The following is a 19,290-nucleotide window of genomic DNA, read 5'->3' as shown; positions in this document are numbered from 1 at the left end:
TTCTGTCATTAGCTGTCTAAGAAAATGACATTTTTATAATAAAATAAAGTTTTATATATACAGTAATTACCAAGTAACTACACAGCTATTACTTTCTAACTATTGCGGCAGTTCAAAATTTGAAATTTGTGGTAACGCTCTATTGTTTTGGTGTAGGTAACTAGAACCCGGCCACTTTCGGGGAAGAACAGGTACAACACTGCTACAGCTCAATTCATTTGTGCCCTATGTCCATGAGAGGGGAGGTGGGAGGGCTCTGATCATGTAGTTACTTGGTAAGTATATATTGTATAAAACTTTATTTTATTATACAGTAAAACTGTCATTTTTATATAAGGTGGGATGCATGGACATATACAGGCAGTCCCCAGTTATCAGTGGGGGTTCCGTTCCGATGACATGATGATAAGCGAAAATCGCTGATTTCCGGTTAGCAGTGCCTCTGTTGGGTTTGTATCGGCGCCAATACAATTACTGGTGTCGATAAGCGGAAATTGCCGCATATTGGTGCTAAAAATTGCCGATTTCTGTCACTAGACAAGTGCCGAAAAACTGGATCGCCAATAACCGAGCCCACCAACAACCGGGGACTACCTGTACTACTCAAAAACACTCAGAAAAAGGAAATGAATCTGAAACACAAAAAGTGGCCAGCATTGGTGGAATGCTTGTTGTAACCACACCTGGTGAGAGCTACAGCAGGAAGATACTGCCTCTGGTTGGAGCTCATCTCAACCTATAGTGACGTGGCAGTAAAGCCAAGGGCTGTCTCTACTTCAGTGGGAGCCTTGCAGCCGGGAGTACTCTGAGGGCTGACAAGGCATTACAGAATAAAACAAGTGCCCTTGCCCTGGCGCAGTACAACGAAAATGATAAGAAATTTTCTGTTACCACACACTACTAAAAATAACACCATCACCCATCCATTAAAAACAATGACTGGTGGGTACCCCAGGTCCATTGTACCTCCAGGCTTCCCAAAACTCAACATCCTTTAACAAGGTGAGGAGATACAGGAATAGAAGGAATACCCCTATCCTTCGTAAGCCCAGTGCCATGCCACCCATGGCCAATGGACCTAAAGTACTGCAATTACTGTACTGTACACTCTCCACATCACGCAAATAATGGGAAGCAAACACTGATTTGCACTTCCAATATGTTGACTGAAGAATTGTGGAGAGCAATAGCTTCTTCTTAAAAACCAACAAAGTGGCAACTGCTCTTATTTCATGAGCTTTAATTTTTAAAATAGGAAAACATCCTCTTGAATTTCTGAGTGCGACTTGGATATTACGCTCCTCAAAAAGAAGGCCAAGGCATTCTTGGACAGTGGGCGTGAGGGGTTCTTGACTGAACACCATAAACTCTGAGAGGAGCCTCTGATCCTTTTGGTCCTTTCTATATAGTGTTTCAATGTTCTTACTGGGCAAAGAGCTCTCTCTTGGTCTGGTGGTCCAGGATATCTACTAAATTCTTTATAGTGAACAAATGGGGCTATGGATTGGACAGAGTTTCACTCTTTGCCAAGAATCTGAGTGAATGAACAGACCGCATCTCCCTGCGGAAAACCACTGTCCTATCAAAGGCCTGCAATTCACTGAAGCTCTTTGCCGTAGCCAAGGCAACCAAAAAAAGGGTCTTTCTGGTCAAATCTCTCAGAGATGAGGAGTGAAGGGGCTAAAATGGAGGGCCCAAGAGCCATTTGAGAATCATGTCTAGAGTCCAGGCAACTGACATTGAGTACTCTTGCCTGATTTGTGCACAAATCCAATCCTCTATGTCTAAACACAGAGTTTAGCATGGACCTACAGTATAACCGCTGATGGTGGAGGTAGCAAAACCTCGAGAGGACCTCAGGAACGTTTAAAAAATCAGCAATTTGATCAACAGAGGTTTTAGTAGAAGAGATGTCATGTCTTGGCACCAGCTATAACCCTTAAACGCCGAGCCTCTATTTACAAAAAACGTCTCCTGTATGCGGCGTTGGTGAGTTAGCGCCAAAGCGGAAAAAAGTTTTTTCAAAAATCACAGCACGCTTAGTTTTCAAGATTAAGAGTTCATTTTTGGCTCCTTTTTTTGTCATTGCCTGAAGTTTAGTATGCAACCATCAGAAATGAAAAAAATATCATTATCATATATAAATATTGGAATATATGACAGCAAAAAAAAAAACTTATATAATTGTATACAAATCGCTGTAAACACAACGGTTAAAGCTAATGAGTTAATTTTTTTAGTTGTATTGTACACTAAATTGCGATGATTTTGGTATATAACAAATTGTAAAACAATCAAAGCAACACAGAAAATGTTATAAAAAAATGATGCATGAATTAATAGCATACGGACATAAAAAAATGTTTTTCAAAAATTCACCATAAATTGAAATATTGTGCTAGAGACTTCCTGTTTGTTGAAAAATGAAGCTAATTGATTGAATATTACTAGACTGTAAGTGTTTTAGCTTACAATTGCAGTTTTCGACCATTTCGGTCGAGTTAAAGTTGACCGAAAGTCGAATTTTTCTATTTATCGTGATTTATATGAAAATATTTCAAAACTGATAAAAAGCTACAACCATGAGTTATTTTCTGTTGTATTGTACATGAAATTGCACACATTTTCATATATAAAACTTTATGTAACGACTAATATAAAACGGTGCAAATATTACGACAACGAGACGAAAGAATTTCTGAGATGTTTGGCGAGTTACCGTGCAGGCGTAAGGAAAATGTTTTTAAAAATTCACCATAAATCGAAATATTGTGCTAGAGACTTCCAATTTATTGCAAAATGAAGGTAAACGATTGAATATTACTAGAATGTAAGAGTTTTAGCTTACAATTGCGTTTTTACCATTTCAGTTGAGTTAAAGTTGACCGAAGGTTGAAATTTTGGCAGTTATCGTGATTTATGTGAAAATATTTCAAAACTGATAAAAGCTACAACCATGAGCTATCTTCTGTTGTATTCTACATGAAATTGCGCACATTTTCATATATAAAAGTTTATGTAATGACTAATGTAAAACGATGCAAACATTACGACAACATGAAAGAATTTCCAAGGCGTAAACCGAGTTACCGCGCGCAGACATAAGAAAAAAGTTTTTTTTCAGAAATTCACCATAAATCGAAATATTGTGCTAGAGACTTCCAGTTTGTTGCAAAATGAAGGTACATGATTGAATATTACTAGAATGTAAGAGTTTTAGCTTATAATTGTGTTTTTTACCATTTTGGTCGAGTTAAAGTTGACCGAAGCTTGAAATTTTGGCAGTTATCGTGATTTATATGAAAATATTTCAAAACTGATAAAGCTACAACCATGAGTTATTTTCTGTTGTATTCTACATGAAATTGCGCACATTTCCATATATAAAAGTTTATGTAACAACTAATATAAAACAGTGCAAACATTACGACAATGTGATGAAAGAATTTCTGGCGCGGACGTAAGGAAAAAGTTTTTCAAAAATTCACCATAAATCGAAATATTGTGCTAGAGACTTTCAATTGGTTGCAAAATGAAGATAAATGATTGAATATTACTAGAATGTAAGAGTTTTAGCTTACAATTGCGTTTTTTTACCATTTCGGTCGAGTCAAAGTTGACCGAAGGTTGAAATTTTGGCAGTTATTGCGATTTATATGAAAATATTTCAAAACTGATAAAAGCTACAACCATGAGTTATTTTCTGTTGTATTGTACATGAAATTGTGCACATTTTCATATATAAAACTTTATGTAACGGCTAATATAGAACAGTGCAAAAATTACGACAAAATGACGAAAGAATTTCTGAAATTTTCAGCATCGAGTTACCGCCGGGCCTAAGAAAAAGTTTTTCAAAAAATTCACCATAAATCGAAATATTGTGCTAGAGACTTCCAATTTATTGCAAAATGAAGGTACATGATTGAATATTACTAGAATGTAAGAGTTTTAGCTTACAACTGCGTTTTTCTACCATTTCGGTCGAGTCAAAGTTGACCGAAGGTTGAAATTTTTGTAGCCGGCGTCACAGTACGTCCCTTGGCACCCAACAATTTTAGTCGACGTATGATCGTCAGTAGGTGTTTAAGGGTTAAGACTGTCCACTTTGCCTGGTAGACATTGGTGGAAGACTGGCGTCTGCATCTTAGCGATTGCTTCTGAAGCTTTCTCGAAAGGCCCTTGGCTCTGACAAGTTCCTGACAGTCTGAAGCCTGTCAGAGAGAGAGAGTGGATAAGCCTTGGTGAAAACGATGGAAGTGAGGCTGGTTTGGAAGGTTTTGTTTCTGAGGCAGAAGCCTGGGGAAATCTATCAGGAGGTTGAGAAGGTCTGGGAACCACTCCTTCTGTGGCCAAAATGGAGCTACAAGTGTCATGGACATGTGTTGTTGTGAGACACTAACTTGATTAGGAGGGTACTTCTCTCACCATACTGAATGGCGGGAAGGTGTAAGCGCCCAGGTTCGACCAGTCCTGGAGCATGGCATCCGTTGCCCATGCCAGAGGGTCCAAGGCTGGGGAGCAATATAAGTGGTGATGATTCTTTGATGTTGCAAAAAGGTCTACCAACGGCTTTCCACACAGTTTCCACAGGTCAGGTGCAAACCTGCAGATTCAGAGCCCATTCCGTAAGTAGAACCTGTCTGCAGCGACTTGACTCATCCACAAGAACGTTTAATTTGCCCTGGATAAAGCGGTTACAATTCTGGTGCAATTGTTCTGTGTCCAGGAAGATCCTTGGTTGCTTCATAAAGGAGAAGGAGTGAGTCCCTCCTGATTCTTGGTACAGGCCAATGCTGGTCGTGTTGTCTGAATGGACTATGACTGTCTTGTCGAATATCGTTGTTGCAAAATGCTGAAGGACCAAATGAATGGCCTTCAGCTCCTTACTTCTCATCTAGAGACCACATCCTGGAAACTTTCATGTCTTCTAAGAGGCCCCCAACCCAGATCCAGGAGCATCTGAGTATAATGTTAGGCTGGGGCTCAGCGGTTTTGCAGTGACTTCCCTACTAGAAATCTGTCTTCTGCAAGCCACCATACATCCTCCTTAATCTCAGGAGATATGTGGAAAATGAAGGAGTCTGGAAGAGTTCTGTGCCAGCTGGCCTTTAGGAAGAGTTGCAGGACTCTTGTGTGTAGTCTTCTAAAGGCACGAACTTCTCGATGGATGAGAGAAAGCCCAGCAGACTCATCCATTCATTGGCCCTAGCAAGATGGGGAGATAGGAAGTCCCTTACTTTCTGTAAGCAGGCTTGGATTCTTTCGTGGAACGGAAAAGCCCGAAAACTCAGAGCATCGATCCTCATCCCCAAATAGAGAATCGATTGAGTCAGAGCTAACTGTGACTTCTGAATGTTGATTAAAAGGCCCAACTCATGGGCAAGAAGAAGAGTCTTTTGAAGGTTCTCCGTGCATCTTATTCTTGATGGGGAGTTTAGTATCCAGTTGTCCAAATACAGACAGACATTGATACCCATGAGATGGAGCCATTTCATCAAAGAGAACACGGGTGAAAACTTGCAGAGCTGTAGAAAGGCCAAAGCACAGAGCCCGAAACTGAAAGACTCTGGCCTGGAACACAAACCTAAGATACTTTCTGGAGTCCGGATGTACTGGGACATGGACGTACGCATCCTGCATGTTGATCGTCACCATCCAATCTCCCTGGTGAATGGCTGATAGGACTGATCGGTTCGTTTCCACCTTGAACTTGGTGGTCTACACAAAGAAGTTCAGTATTTGATGTCCAGGACAGGTCTCAACCTCCTGATGGCTTGGGACAACAAACACTTGGTTGTAAAAACCTTCTGTGCTTAAGTCTTCGACCACTTCTACAGCTCTTTTCCTGAGTAGAGACTAGACTTCTTCCCCAGGGACAAAACCTCTCCGAACCTATCCAAGTAGGCTGCTAAGCTGATGGGTGAGGACATTAAAGGAGGTTTTCCCTGAATGGGAGGAACAGCCCTCTTTGAGGACTATGACTACCCAAGGTTCTGCATTCCCAGCTTCCCATTTGTCCAGATAAAAATGGAGAAGCCTGGCTCCTATGGGGACATGGAGGACAGGATCCTCACTTGAGAGAGGCAGGTTTAGAGGACGACTTCTTGATTGATTGGGCTGACACTGGACGCTCGGAAGTTGGACACTCCGACACTGGGAGTTCGGACACTGGGCGCTTGGACACTGATCACTTAGACGCCGGGCGCTCGGAAACTGGGCGCTTGGCTGCTGGGTGTTCAAACTATTTCTTTGAAGAGGAAGACCGCTTCAGAGCCAAAACTGGCACTCCATCACTGAAGGTTCATGTGAAGCACAATCGGGACTGTCCCAAAAACTGCAGGAGGGAAGTGGACTGCACTCTTGTTCCCTGGGTAGCTTACAGGGAAGTGTGCTCAGCAGAAGGAAAATGCCTTTTCAACAGTCTGGAAACTGTCGAAAAGTGTCTATGCCCTCTGTCTGCACTGGAGTCTGAGTCACTGGACAACAGAGCATGCACATCCGTATGGACGCCTTTCCAACGGCTATCCACCGAGTCCTGGGTACATACACAGGCTCGGTTGAGGGGGCAATTACCCGTGGGCAAACCCAACCAACCTCCCTTGGACCTCCGGTTTGCCTCCTCCCAGGTTTAGGGGAACTTGACAGGGACCTCTGTTTAGGAGCATCGGCAGGAAGAGTAGTCACCTCTTGCACTGACACTGCACTTGCACCGACACTGATAACACTCATTTGGCCCATAAGGGCCTTAACACAAGGCCCAATTTGGGCTACGTTATTCACTAGAAGACCAAACTTTTGGTCTCCTGGCTTCAAGGCTGGCGATGACATTGGGTTCGGAAGAATGAGAACCAGGTGACAGAGTCGATGGAAAAGTCAGAGGGCTGGTAATGGGGGAGAAAGCAGTCACAGGTATAGAAGGAACAGGTTGAATAGCAATGTCCAATTTCGGAGAAGAAACCTGACTGGCTAAAGCCGTAGCTTTAGCTCTAGCAGCCGCCTTTCTCTGCCTGTCTCTCTGAGGTTTGTCAAGATGTGTGTCTAAAACTTTCCACTTACCCTGAACCCAGTATTTGCATTCTTCAAATTTAAGGTCAAAAGAGCAAATCTGCCCTCTACAATGGCAACACATAGTGTGTGAGTCATATTTAGCAGAAGTTAGTCTGGTATTACAGCCTTTGCTACAATAAGTAATACTATACAAACCAGAATCAGACATGATAAGTCACAATCAGTCAAAGAACGTCTAAATGGAGAACTAACTTAGCTAATAATGATTAGTGTGCTACCAAAGTGAATGAATACTTCACCAAAGGTGAAAGCTACAACCATCCGACAAAATTTCAAACCAGGGCTGCTCAACCAACCAATGATTAGTCGCTGACCAGCAGAAAATGCATTGAACTCTTCAGCAGAGCTGTACCTTTTCTTCCTCGAAAGTGGGTGGGGTCTAGTTACCTACACCGTATTACTTGGTAAGTTACTTATATAAAAAGTATTTTTCTACAATTCCTGGCTATCCTCCTGCAATGATAGTTCTCTGAATGACGACTGTGTTGAAACAGAGAATTTTCCTGCGATCTAATAATTGTGTGAGCCTAAGCAACATAGCCAAGAGCAAACACAAAAGAAAAATCTAAAATCTACAACTGAAGTTAGGCCAATGTAAGTCATCAACCTGACAGGAAAGACCTCATTGACTATTCCAATTAGTAACCTCAATCAACTAGGATAGGTTTACCCAACTCGAAGTCATCATTATCAGTACTTCTGGGGTACCAAAATTACATTACAGTACTAGGTAGGTACATTAGCAAGACAAGATGATTAGTATTTCCATACAAAGACTATTTTTTTGTTATAACTTACCAAGATCAGTTTTTCAAACTCTGTTACTTCCATTTCCCACCCCATGAAGTTAGCATAGTTTTGATACATCTCAAAATCTCACGACAGAAGAGCATGGCTTCTGACCACCAACTCCAGCACTAACTTCAATGGTTATGTCAGTGTCATCCAGTGGTTCTGAGGGTACCATTGCAATCAACACCTGCAAAAATAATTATCATTCAATTCGAAGTATGAACAAAGCAACACATATTTTTGCTTAGAAGAAAAATATTCTGATAACCAACTTACAAAAGCAATGAATTCTATATTACCTTAAATATGAAGTGTTACTTTGTAAAAGGACTAACATTTCAAACCCATAAGAATATGAAAAACAACTTTGCATCATAACATGACTACTCAGCCAAACAGCTTTTATCCAGACAAACCTCACATTGAAGGATCATAAGTTCACAATACAAGAAAAACATTCTGAAGAGTTGTGCAGATGTTGATAACTCAATGAACTAAGCATTTTACATCCAATTTAACTTCAATGAAAAATGAAGTTTTTATGATAAAACAAAGTTTTATGAATACTTACCTGGCAGTTATATATATAGCTTAATCCCTGTCGAACCGGCAGATTTTTCAAAACTCGCGGCAAACCGCCGAATGGTAGGTGTCCGATAGGTGGTTAACAACCCTTATAGGGTGGTAGCTGGAATCATTCCCGTTTTCAGTTCCTCAGATCATCTCTTGCCCGACCTGTCTCCTGAGGGGAGGAGGGTGGGATTTAAAATATATATATAACTGCCAGGTAAGTATTCATAAAACTTTGTTTTATCATAAAAACTTCATTTTACGAATAGAACTTACCTGGCAGTTATATATATATAGCTGATTCACACATTTGGAGGAGGGTGAAAGACAGCCAACATTGTTGGGAAACAACTAAAAGTCGTAGGTAAACACCTTGATTCCTTACCTGCTAAGGTAGCTGACTTCAAAGGTTCCTGCCTCTTGAGCCGCTTTCCCTTAGGAGCGCCAGTCAGGTGAAGACCTGTTATACTGAAACAACTCAATCGAGTCTGTCAAATGGGGTGAGACCAACAACGTGACTAGACTTCTGTACTTCCTATTCCCTTCTATTACCTGTAACCTTACTCAATCTAACCACCTAACCTTGCAGACTAGATATACACCTATCTAGTTAGACTGGGGTTGCTGTTCCCCACAAGGAAGCTTCCTCAGACAACCATAAAAACACCAACCCAATTACAGGTATCCCAAACAAAAGTTAAGGTTGAGGGGAGGCAGTCACTCCTTTACCCAATACCGAAGCTGTAGCTACATATGGGCCCAAGGCATAACATTTCTCATAATCTACTCTTACCTCTCTGAGGTAATGAGAAGCAAAACAGAGTCACTTCTCCAAAAAGTGGCCTCCATAATTTGTTTAACTGACATATTCTTTCTATAAGCCAGAGAAGTTGCAATGGCTCTTATTTCGTGAGCCTTCACCTTCAACAAACCAAAGTCCTCCTCTTCACATAAAAGGTGAGCTTCTCTTATTGTCTCCCTCAAAAGAATGATAACGCATTCTTCGAGAGGGGCTTTTGAGATCCTTCACTGAACACCACAAGGAACTGGAAGAACCTCTTACGTCCTTTGTCCTGGAAATATAAGCCTTGAGGGCTCTAACTGGACAGAGTAGTCTCTCCTCCTCTTGGCCCACTAAATCAGTGAGGTTAGGAACCTCAAACGTCCCCCGGCCAGGGTTTGGAAAGGTTCTCATTCTTAGCAAGGAAGTCAAGCCTTAATGCGCATATTGCTCCATTACGATTGAAGCCTACTTGTTTCTGAATAGCCTGAATCTCGCTAACCCTTTTCGCTGTAGCAAGAGCGAGAAGGAAAAGAGTTTTCTTTGTTACGTCTCTCAGGGTTGCTTGAGAGATGGGTTCGAACTTCCTGCTGCACAAGAACTTCAAAACCACATCCAAATTCCAGGACGGGGGTCTCAAAGTCTGCTTCGTTGTTTCGAAAGACTTTAAAAGGTCTCTCAAGTCTCTATCTTGAGACAAATCAATGCCTCTGTGCCTAAAGACGGTAGACAACAAGCTTCTGTATCCTTTTATGGTGGATACGGCCAGCTTAGAATCTTGCCTGAGGGACAAGAGAAAATCAGCTATTTGGCTCACAGAGGTAGTGGTTGAGGAAACCTTATGCTGCTTACACCAAGATCTAAAGGTTTCCCACTTTGATTGGTAAACTCTCTGTGAAGAGACCCTCCTCGCTCTGGCGATAGCTCTTGCAGCTTGAGCTGAAAATCCTCTCGCTCTGACAAGCTTCTCGATAGTCTGAATGCAGTCAGTTGAAGAGCGAGGGGGTTTTGATGATACCTCTCGAAGTGGGGCTGTCTGAGAAGCCTTGGACTTGGGGGAAGACTTCTCGAAAGTCCACTAACATCTCCACCACCTCTGTGAACCACTCTCTTGCTGGCCAAAAGGGGGCTACCAGGGTCATTCTTCCTGAATCTAGGAGGGCGAATTTCTTGACTACTAGATTGATTATTTTGAACGGAGGGAACGCATAAGTGTCCATCCCCGTCCAGTCCATCAAGAAGGCGTCTACTGCTATTGCTTCTCTGTCCGGGACTAGAGAGCAGTAGTTGGGATTCTCTTGTTCTGGCTGGAGGCGAAGAGGTCTATTGAAGGCCTCCCCCATAAACTCCACAGTTTCTGGCAAACTTGAAGATTGAGAGTCCATTCCGTGGGCAGAACTTGCCCTCTTCTGCTGAGCATGTCTGCTCTTACATTCTTCTGCCCCTGCACGAATCTCGTCAAAGCTCCACCCTGTGGTCTTTGTCCACAGAAGGAGCTCTCTTGCTGTTTAAGTAAAGAGTTAAAGAATGAGTCCCTCCTTGTTTGCTGATATACGCAAGAGCCGTGGTGTTGTCGGAATTCACTTCTATTACTTTCCCCGCGACAGATTCTTTGAAGGCTTTTAAACCTAACCAGATGGCCATCAACTCTTTCCTGTTGATGTGCCATCCGATTTGTCCCTCTTCCCAAGAGCCTGAAACTTCCTTGTTCCCCAGTGTTGCTCCCCATCCCGACTCCGAAGCATCTGAGAACAACACTAGGTCTGGGTTCTTTCTGCGTAGGGAGATTCCTTCCCCTAAGATCGACGGGTCCAGCCACCAACTCAGATGTTTCTTGATCTCTGCTGGAATGTGGAAGGAAAATGAGTCCTCCTGATTCTTCCTGTCCCAGATTCTTGAAAGGAAGTGTTGAAGAGGTCTGAGGTGCAACCTTCCCAGAGAGACAAATTTCTCGAGGGAGGAGAGGGTGCCCAACAAACTCATCCACTCCCTCGCCGAGCACTTCTGCCTCCCCAGGAAATACTGAACCTTCTCGAGGCACTTGATTTGTCTTTCTTGTGAGGGAGAAGCCGAAAACGAGCTGAGTCCAGAACTATCCCCAAATAAAGAATCGTCTGACTCGGTTCGATCTGAGACTTCTCTTTGTTGATAATGAGACCCAGATCCTGAGCAATCATAAACGTCTTGTGTAAGTCCTCCAGACACCTGTTCTTCGACTGGGACCTTATCAGCCAGTCGTCTCAGGTACAGGGATACTCTTATCCCTTCTTGATGAAGCCATCCTGCCACATTTGACATTACTCTGGTGAACACTTGAGGAGCTGTGCTGAGGCCGAAACAAAGAGCTTTGAACTGGAAGCATTTGTCCTGGATCACAAACCTCAAAAACTTCCTTGAAGTCGGGTGGATGGGAATATGAAAGTAAGCGTCCTGCAGGTCCAGGGATACCATCCAGTCCCCTGGACGGACTGCTGCCAGCACAGACTGAGTCGTCTCCATGGTAAACTTGGTCTTCTCCACAAAACCGTTCAATGCGCTGACATCCAGGACCGGTCTCCATCCCCCCGAACTCTTGGGCACTAAAAACAGACGATTGTAGAACCCTGGGGATCCTAGTTCCAAAACTGGTTCTATCGCTCCTTTCTCCAACATCTGGTCTACTAGATTCAGGAGTGCCCTTCGTTTCAATGCGTTCGAGTATTGAGCCACTAGGGCTAGTGGCTTTGTTGAAAGTGGCGGTTTCCTCGAGAAGGGGATCTTGTATCCTTCCTTGATGACTGAGAGAGACCAGTTGTCCGCCCCTCTTGCTTCCCAAGCCTGCCAAAATAGAGACAGCCTTGCTCCTACTGTTGTCTGGAGGACTTGTGTTTCAATTTCTAGAGCGTGTTCTAAACGTCCTTCTGTTAGTTCTACCCCGTTTCTTGTCTTTTTCCTCTGAAATCAGATCTAGAAGGAACTCTGCCCCGAAAGGGCTGTTGAACTCTCTTTTCCTCCTTTTGGCAGCTGGAGGAATTACCGAAGGAAACCTCCTAGCCGAGCGAAAGTAAATCTTGCGTAGCTTTATGTGCCAGAGTCAGAGAAATATCCTGACCAAGGACTCCGGAAACAAATGCTCCGAGAGGGGGGCGTAAAGGAGCTCCGCCTTCTGTGCGACTGTAGTAGATTTTGACGTGAAGGAACATAACAAAGCCCTCTTCTTCAAAATCCCTGCAGTGAAAAGAGAAGTCATCTCATTTGCTCCATCCCTCAGAGCCTTATCCATACAGGCCATAATACTGGAAAGGTCTTCAATTCCTGTAGCCTGCATGGTTTCCATCTTCTTGGATAGAATTCCAACAGACCAGTCTAAAAAACTGAACACTTCAAAAGACCTAAAAATTCCTTTAATGAGATGGTCTAGTTCCGTCATAGACCACATCACCTTAGCTGAGTTAAGGGCATGTCTTCTAGAAGAGTCTACTAAACCAGAGAAGTCCCCCTGGGAGGAGGCAGGTACTCCCAGGCCAAGAGCTTCTCCAGTGTCATACCACATACCCGCCTTGAAGCAAGCCTAGTTGGAGGAAAAGAGAAGGAGGACTTAACTGCTTGCCTACGCTCCTTAAGCCAGTTATCAATCCTGGTCAGAGCCTTCTTAGCAGAAATGGAAAGCTTCATTTTAATAAAGGCTGACTGCTTCCTCGATTTCTTCCTGTTAAACTGGGACTGAGGAGAACGAGGAGCAGCAGGCTTAAACTCCTCACCATACAGCTCCAAAAGAGAGCGAGAAAGAACCTTATAGTCATCAGCCGCATTAGAAGGTTTATCTTCGTCTTCTGAAACGTCTTCCAAACCATGCATTCCTTCCAACTCTGTCTCTTTCTCTTCCCGCTGTAGTGTACCGGGAGGACGCACGATCGCCAAAGCGCCCTGGCGGCGAGTTGGTTACGCCCTGGCGGGAGAGCTGGTTGCGCCCTGACAAACAGCCCTAGAAGAATCCCGATGTCGAGAGCTGGATGCGTCCTGGTATCGCGAGCTGGAATTGCGATACGCCCTGGCGCCGAGCATTGGATACGCCCTGGCGCCGAGAATTGGATGCGTCCTGGCGTCGAGAGGCGAATGCGTCCTGGCGTCGAGGAAATCCACTGCATTCTTTCCTCCCTGGAGAACCGAGGTCGTAATCTTGCTGAACAAAGGAAGAATGTTCCCGGCGAGAGGAAGAAAATTCCTGTCGTTTAAGGCGTGGAGAGGAGAAGAGTCGAGCCTCAGGAGAAGAACCCTGAGGTTTTGCTTGGGAGAAACGAAAAGATTCTTATGTTCCAGGCCAGAAGAGCGCCCTTGTTGACTCGAACGGGAGAGGGATCCAGTTCTCTCTTATCCCTAGGAGAAACTTCAGCAGGGGACTCCTTCTAGATCTCTTCACTGGTAACTTGGAGTCCTTACGCCTGACCGACTGGGGGAGGACGACTAAAGGCCTGAACGAGAGAAGCTAATTGGCCTTGCATGACGGTCATAAATGATTTAGCCGCAGCAGCTGCATCTTGAGGATCCGAGGGAGAAGGTTGTCGAGACAAGCTGGGAGCAGGAGAAGGATTCCTCGAGAATTCTCCGAAGCAGAAAGAAGAGAACTCTCCCTCCTCCGAACAGCGAGAGGAGAGCATTCGAAAAAGGTCTTGACCTTTTTTGCTGAGAGGCGTTTCGGTCGTTGTCGGAAGCAAAAGATTCAGGGGAGCTCCACGCACCCGAGGAAAGGGAGAGCGAGTCCGGGGTTGATCCTCTTGCTGCAACCATCTTCTTTTGGTCGGTCTCGAATCCTCAAACTGCCATCTACGTCTAGGAGAGGGGCTAGGAGAAGACGCAAGCTCTTCCGACACGCCTTTCCTGTGGCGGTCATAAGCAGCCTGGGAAAAAGCAACAGGACTGCTTGAGGCGACGGCTGACCGAGGATACGTCCCTCTCACCCCCTTACGATCGTCGACATACCTTCTCCCTTGGTCCTGGGAGCTTGGTAGAGGTCTAGATCTAGGGGCATGACAGGGTCGATCAGTCGCCACCTCCACTGCACTAGCACAAACATTATCACAAACTTCACTTGTATTCTTACCTTTTTCAAGGCTTCAAGTTGATCCTTTAATTCTTTCATCTCAGCCGCCATCCTGGCGAACTGAGGGTCCATAACAGCAGATACAGTTCCTGTAGAAGGAGCGGGGGTTACCACCTCGGGAGAGGGATCTACTTCTAAGGGTGATTTAGGAATAGAAGGGTTAAAAGAAATGTCTAGGCTAACATCACTCACAGACCTAGATTTAGATTTAGAAGCCCTCCTTAACTTATCCATCTCTAATTTACGCACATAGCGTTTCATTTCCATCCATTTCTTTTCATCCAAATCCTCGCATTCTTTACATCTTTTATCCAAGGCACACTCAAAACCCCTGCACCCTAAACAAACAGTGTGAGGGTCCACCGAAGCTTTCGGCAACCTAACCTTACATTCTTCATTCACACATACTGAAAAAACTTAGGATCAGACATCTTATCCAAGAACAGTCAAAAGAATAAATCCAAACAAGCCACAAAAAGCGATTGCCAATCCAAAGGTCAAAATACGTCACCAATAAAAGGTCCAACACAGCGACCTAGGGAAGCGGCGAAAAACCGACGGAGAACCAACAACAATGTTGTCGGTCCAACCGGCAGAGATGATCTGAGGAACTGAAAACGGGAATGATTCCAGCTACCACCCGATAAGGGTTGTTAACCACCTATCGGACACCTACCATTCGGGCGGTTGCCGCGAGTTTTGAAAAATCTGCCGGTTCGACAGGGATTAAGCTATATATATATAACTGCCAGGTAAGTTCTATTCGTAAAAATGTATTTCTTACTTTTGACTGGTCTCCATCATTTTCCTTTTACATATGAAGACTTTTGGGATATAAAGAATACCGGTTGCAATGATTTCCAATTGTTTGCTCAGCATTCTTTTTCAAGCATTCAGTCCTTATGATCAAGATTCGAGACCACAGGGTAGAGAGTTGTTTTAATTCTGCTTTACAGATACTTTGTTCCAACCAGCTGCAAGTGTTATCCATTTGCCCTTTCACTGCCATGTTGCCCAATTGTGTGCTACAGGCATCTTAAACTTTCGATGTCAGGTAATTTGGGGGAACACCAACTGAATGATTCCCTTTTCTTCTTCTTTTGCCCCTTCTTTGTTGGCTGTTGGCTGAATAATTACAAGAAGACTTACTTTTCACTGGTGTATGTTAAATATATTACAAGAGTGACATGACATTAACTGACTTGATTTTTGCAGTTGTGGAACTAAAGTTCAGGTTTCACAACTGCCTTCTTCACCCTGTCTGATGCTGGGACGCTTTTCCATGACAATTCCATTATTTTTGTTGATTTTTGTTACCCAGCAAATTCTGAGATCACTGAGGTTGACTCGGCAACAATGGATATTTGGAGTTAGATGATAACTGTCTCATTTTCACTGAAAATTAGCCTGCAGATTGGCCATCTGTGTGGTTTTTAGCTTTGAAAGTCTACCTCCAGACTGGCACAGTTAGCAGAGTCTGTTTTAGTGATCCTGCTGTGATAGGAGGCAGCCACCTTGATAGAAATTTACAAATAGTGACTGACAGGTCCAGCCAGGAGACTGGTACCTAGGGTTGCAGCCTGCTGAGAAAGGAGATAATCTCTGGCAAGTTATGCAAAAGAGACCGGATCTTGATAAACCAGGTCCAGGTCATCATTTTAGACGGCAATGTCTCCAACAGCGTGACAAACGCATTCTGACAAGGTATGGATGCAGTATTTGCAAGGATATGAAGAGAGAGATTTTCCTGCCCAGACACAAGTTTGATCTGGTAGCAGTAAGAGATACAGAAACGGCAGCCCCACCAATGGTGTGAAATCCTCAGGTCCCATTTGGCCATTTGAGCGCGATGGAAATCCACAATAAGGGTGTCCCTGATATCAAAGGTAAAACTGACAAATCTGCATCACAAAACCTCAGCAAACATGATATATTGTAATACTGGGAAGAGGATCCTCCAGGGGTGGTCCTCCAATCTACTCTTGCAGGAGGGAGAAATCAACAAAAACTGCTCAATCCATCCTTTATGATGCAGAAGCATACAACCTTTGATGAACTGAAGCCAAACCCTTTATCTGGGGATTTTACTCAACATCAAGTTCCTCCTGTCTGACTTTTACCACCAATGTAGCCCTTACTGTTAAGATAAAAATCAGGAATCCTGCTGGTCTTGCTGCAGAAATCAGGAGCAGCGGGCAGAAATGATGTAAATCACAGATCAAAGCCCGCGAGCCAGGCTAAGACTGCCAAAACGTGGCCATGGGAGGAGTCAAGCCTTTCACTGGCTGGCTGGAGTGGTGTCACTGTCCTTTGTAAAGGAATCAGGCCAAAACCTCTCGGAAGACTGAACAGTTTTAGCAGCTCCCCAGGTGCAGGATCACTAAAGGGGAAAATAGCACCTGCATGCCTGGACTCTTTCTCCACCGCAGGTCTGTACAAAGCTAAAAACCAACTGGGGTAATTACATTAATGATAATACAGTGTTGGTGTACATTTAACCTCCTGAACGCTTCTTCAGTGCAGCAAAATGGACAAAAGTGTCTGCATGTCTTATGCCTGATACAACTGACTTCAGGGGTCAAGGCAACAGTTCCCTGGTCCGTGGGAAAAAAGAGCCAAAAAAACTGCCTTCACTGCTGGAAGGGAAGCAGTTTTTAAGATTAAGAGTTAATTTTGGCTCCTTCTTTTTGTCACTGAAGGAGAAAGAAGAAGAGGTATGCAAAACCATCAAAAATGTAAAAAAATATCATTATCATATATAAATAATCTCTTATATGACTTCTGAAAAAAATTTTCAGGATATAAGTCAGGTCCCAATCCATGGAGGCAAAGCAGTTAAATAGGAGCAACCAGGGGGTATTGTACAGGTGCAACCTTGCACGGACGGTTTTGGGCCAGCAGCAAATTGGCAGGTAAGCACGATCAAAGCCAACAGTCAGAGACAAAGCCATTATCGGACAAAATGATGCATGAAGCCAGGCCAGGCTAGATGTCAAAAAGGAGCCTTAAAAAGTCATGAATAACATGGGTCAAAACAGGATTGGCATGAGATTAGGGCATCAATGAAGTAACCATGATTGGGGCCAGGAACCCACTAGACTGGGAGTGGTTTTAGCAGGCAAAATTGACACCTGGGTTTTCAGGTGCGAGGCCATGTCAAGGCAGCTTAAATAAAAGACAATTTTTCTATTTATGTGATTGGTGGGAAAATGGCTGTGTGGGTCTCATCAGAGTGCTACAACAAATGGGTTATTTTTAGTTGTATCCAGTGATGAAATGCCAAACCCATGCAGCCAGGCAGATAAAACAGGTAATTGACTAACAGAGAAAACGGTGCTAAACCTGAGGACAGAAGGTCAAAAAGGGAATTTACTTGCTCCGGGGAAAAATTCACCCCAGAGTGAGGAGAGGCCCCAGAGAGGATGTCCTGAGCAACCACTTTTTTAAAAATTCACCTGATAAATCAAATGAGGAATTGGAATTCTTCTGAATGACTCACCTGAGTTTGTTGCAAAAATGAAGGGAGGGGAGATTGATCCTACCACGGGAGTTGATGTAAGAGTTTTAGAGAGAGAGGACAATTTGGCCGGCTTTTTATGGGAATCGGATCCTCCATTCAAACTTCTTCCACTGCTTGAAACCAGGAGCAACACTCAGTACAGGGCAATTTATATGAAAAATATTCCCCTGCAGGTGGGACAGAGGGCGTGTGGGTCCATGTCCATTTAGATCTAAATTGTTACACTTTTTGCCTCCCACACCCCAGGAAACACACGCTGGGGATAGGATATAAAACGGGACTTATCCACATTCATATATAAAAGAAAAAAAGTTCCCACCAGGAAAAGCTCAACAGCAGTCAGGCAGAGAGTGAAAAACAATGTCTGCAGCCTACAACAGCCGGAAAGCAAATTGGAATGTTTAATCCGGGCAGGCATTCTCCATAAATCGAGATGGTAGTTAGAGCCTAACAGACCTTGTTTGCAAAGTTTAAAGCCGTATTTACATGATTGAAAAGTAATTCCTAATGTAAAGGACCGACGGTTTGTATATCGTGTTGGAACAAATACTATTTTGTGCCATGGAATTTGAAAGAATTTTGCAGGAATCATTACAATTGTTTGTATCAGTCATGAATAACAATAATGGAACTCTTATGGCAACACTTAAAATTCAGCACAGCATGGGAGTGGAATAAGTCCCCTAAGATTTTATGAGGAAAATAGCTACCTCTCCATGTCCTACCACATCTCACATGTTTTTCCATAGATATACTCAGGGAATGTTGCTATTTTTTAGTTCTTATCTTTTACAATATAATGTTAACTTAAAGTGTAATTTTATTTGTCTACGGTTTTTTTATGTAAACAGTATTTAACCCTGCTTGTGAGGGTTAATGATGAGATACCTCTCCAAGGCATTTAGGTATATAGAGGATAAACTTTGCTGGAAAATCTGACAAGCTAGTTATCATATCATCAAACCATAATTTAACACGGAGAATAAAAATGCCAGAAAAACTTGCCGGAATTTGCCAACTGGACCTAAACAGGGAATATTCTGGTGTGCCACACTCAGATTATATCTGGGCACCAGAGCAAAATATCCAGGTTCTATGTTTTAATTTTTAAAGGTACAGATTTGGAGAAAAATCCCAACCAGACAGAAACTTGAGATTAGTAATCTTAAGTTTGTGGAGCTGTCTGTACAAGACTGGTTTTCATACAAAGCTGTACAATTTTAGCTTTGCCTTCATGACTGAATCACAAACTGCATTGCTGGCATTCTTTGATCACGAGAAAAGAAAGAAATGAAATGTTGGACAAATCACTGAAGGGCAATGGGTTTAAGGAAACATTTTATATGGTTCCCATTGATGATCACAGTGCAGAAACCATACATGTAATTGGCATCATTTGTAAATATACTGACCCATAGGTTAACATAATTTCAAATTGCTTGTGGGCTTAGCATCTGCAAGAATTGTTTCAAGGAT

At 43.3% G+C, this 19,290-nt stretch overlaps 1 pseudogene; it reads right to left on the bottom strand.

Moving 5' to 3' along the window:
* LOC136835047 (peptide chain release factor 1-like, mitochondrial) overlaps nt 1-19,290 on the bottom strand; it is a 258,457-nt pseudogene that overhangs the window by 28,169 nt on the left and 210,998 nt on the right.

The sequence above is a fragment of the Macrobrachium rosenbergii genome, chromosome 54, assembly GCF_040412425.1.
Source record: "Macrobrachium rosenbergii isolate ZJJX-2024 chromosome 54, ASM4041242v1, whole genome shotgun sequence".
In the NCBI taxonomy this organism is placed as follows: Eukaryota; Metazoa; Arthropoda; class Malacostraca; order Decapoda; family Palaemonidae; genus Macrobrachium; species Macrobrachium rosenbergii.
This window is presented reverse-complemented; position numbering and strand designations above follow the sequence as displayed.